This window comes from Jaculus jaculus, chromosome 12, assembly GCF_020740685.1.
Source record: "Jaculus jaculus isolate mJacJac1 chromosome 12, mJacJac1.mat.Y.cur, whole genome shotgun sequence".
Classification (NCBI taxonomy): Eukaryota; Metazoa; Chordata; class Mammalia; order Rodentia; family Dipodidae; genus Jaculus; species Jaculus jaculus.
Genome location: NC_059113.1, coordinates 60493668 through 60496300, shown reverse-complemented (window position 1 = coordinate 60496300; position 2633 = coordinate 60493668). Strand labels below are relative to the sequence as shown.

Below are 2633 nucleotides of genomic sequence, written 5' to 3'. Positions count from 1 at the left end.
GAGCACTGGCCTACTTCCTACCTTGTTCTCAGGTAAGGTTCTTTGCTTTGACCATGTAGGGGGTGGGAAGGGGATGGCAACTGTAGCTGAGGTGGAGCAGATCTTTGGAATCAATCTTCAAATACTGCTGCTGCTTTTTTTTCTTTTTTTTTTTTTTCTTTTTTTTGTTTTGCTTTTCAAGGTAGGGTCTCACTTTGGTCCAGGCTGACCTGGAATTAACTATGTAGCCTCAGGGTGGCCTCGAACTCTTAGTAATCCTCCAGCCTCTGCCTCCTTGAGTGTTAGGATTAAAGGCTTATGCCACCACGCCCGGCCTTTTTTTTTTTTTTTTCCTCAGGTAGGGTCTCACTGTAGCCCAGGCTGACCTGGAATTCACAATGTAGTCTCAAGGTGTACTTGAACTCATGGAAATCCTCCTACCTCTGCCTCCCAAGTGCTAGGATTAAAGGCATAAAGGCATGTGTCACCACACCTGGCCAAATACCACTTCTTATGAGTTCCTGAAAACCATTCCCACTTAGTGTCTATCCCTGCAGAAACTGAACAATTCATACCATAAGCATGCAATATTTGTCTTACTATTTTTATTTTTACTTTTTTTTTTTTGCTTGTTATTTTTGTTTTTTGTTTTTTGTTTTTGTCAAGGTACAGTCTCACTATAGCCCAGGATGACCTGAAATTCATTGTGTAGTCTCAGGGTGGCCTCAAACTCACAGCGTTCCTCGTACTTCTGCCTCCCAAGTGCTGGGATTAAAGGCATGTGCCACCACACCCAGCTATTTTTACTTTTTAAAAATATTTTTATTTATTTATTTATTTGCAAGCAGAAAGAGAGACAGAGAGAATGGGCATGCCAGTGCCTCTAGCCACTGCAAATGGACTCCAGATGTATGTGCCACTTTGTGCATTTGGCTTTACATGGGTACTGGGGAATCAAACTCTGGTCATTAGAATTTGTAGATCAATGTGTTAACTGCTGAGCCATTTCTTCAGCCCTATTTTTACTTTTTTTTCTAAATTTTTATGAATATTTTCCATGATTATAAAAAATATCCCATGGTAATTCCCTCCCTCCCCGCCCCCTACTTTCCCCTTTGAAATTCCATTCTCCATCATATCCCCTCCCCATCTCAATCAGTCTCTCTTTTATTTTGATGTCATGATCTTTTCCTTCTCTTATGATGGTCTTGTGTAGATAGTGTCAGGCATGGTGAGGTCATGGATATCCAGGCCATTTTGTGTCTGGAGGACTTTTTTGTGTGTGTGGTAGGGTCTTACATACAATAGCCTAGGCTGACCTGGAGTTCACTATGTAGAGGGTGGCCTCAAACTCACAGTGTTCCTCCTACCTTTGCCTCCCAAGTGCTAGAATTAAGGGTGTGTGCTATCACGCCCAGCTGATTTTTACTTTATTATTTCATTTCATTTCATTATTTATTTATTCATTTATTATTTATGAGAGAGAGAGAGAGAAAGAAAGAAGCAGAGAGAAAATGGGTGTGCCAGGGCCTCCAGCTGCCTCAAACTCTAGACGCATGTGCCACCCTGTACATCTGGCTTTATGTGGGTACAGGTTTTGCATGCAACTGCCTTAACTGCTGAGCCACGTTTCCAGCCCTGTTTTTACTGTTTATTAGGAAATATTTAACATTCATGTAGAAAAAAATCTAAAGATATAATATCTTAGAAAATTATTTTTTTTAATTAAATTTTTTTTGTTAGTTTTCTATTCAGCAAATACAGGCAGTTTGGTACCATTATTAGGCTCATCCGTGACCTACCCCCTCCCCAATGGCCCCTCCTTGTTGATGTATATGGGTCGTGCATTGTGGAGTTAGCCCACAGTTATTGGTACGATAAATGTCTCTGCATATCATGACCCAACATGTGGCTCTGACATTCTTTCCGCCCCATCGTCCGCAAAATTTCCCTGAGCTATGTTGGGTTCATTTTTGGTCTGCTTCAGTGATGAGTTGTTGGGGCCCTCTGAGGCTCTGGCTCTCTGATTTGGTAGGAATTGATTTTTCTCTGTGTTGGTTAGAAAATTATTAAAAAGCAGACATTTCGCCAGATTTGGTGGTGCACACCTTTAATCCTAGGACTCAGGAAGCAGAGGTAGGGTGATTGCTGTGAGTTCAAGGCCAGCCTGGGACTACAAAATGAGTTCCAGGTTAGCCTGGGCTAGAGTAAAACTCTATCTTGGAGCTGGGGATGGTGGTGTACACCTTTAATCCTAGCACAGAGGTAGGAGGATTGCTGTGAGTTCAAGGCCACCCTGAGACTACATAGTAAATTCCAGATCAGCCTGGGGTAGAGAGCTAGACCCTACCTTGAAAAACCAAAAAAAAAAAAAAACTCTGCCTTGGAAAAAAAAGTGGACATTTGTAAATACCACCGTAGGAAAAATGGAACATTACCAGCAATACAGAATCATCCCCCCCCCATGGTCCCTTCCCTATTGACAGTGCCTTCCCACTTTGTTATGCAAGCATGCATTCCAAATATGGAGCTTTGTATAGTGGCAGACTTGTAGCTAATGAGGTTTATTTGAAGCATAGTTATTGCTTGCTGAAAACTTTTCCCTAGTATGCACTGTGGTTTAGTTTTACTTACTTTTTTAAGCTTTATGTAGA

General features: G+C 41.5%; 1 pseudogene; it reads left to right on the top strand.

Moving 5' to 3' along the window:
- The first annotated feature begins 2507 nt into the window (after window positions 1-2507).
- LOC123453794 lies at window positions 2508-2633 on the top strand (annotated as a pseudogene).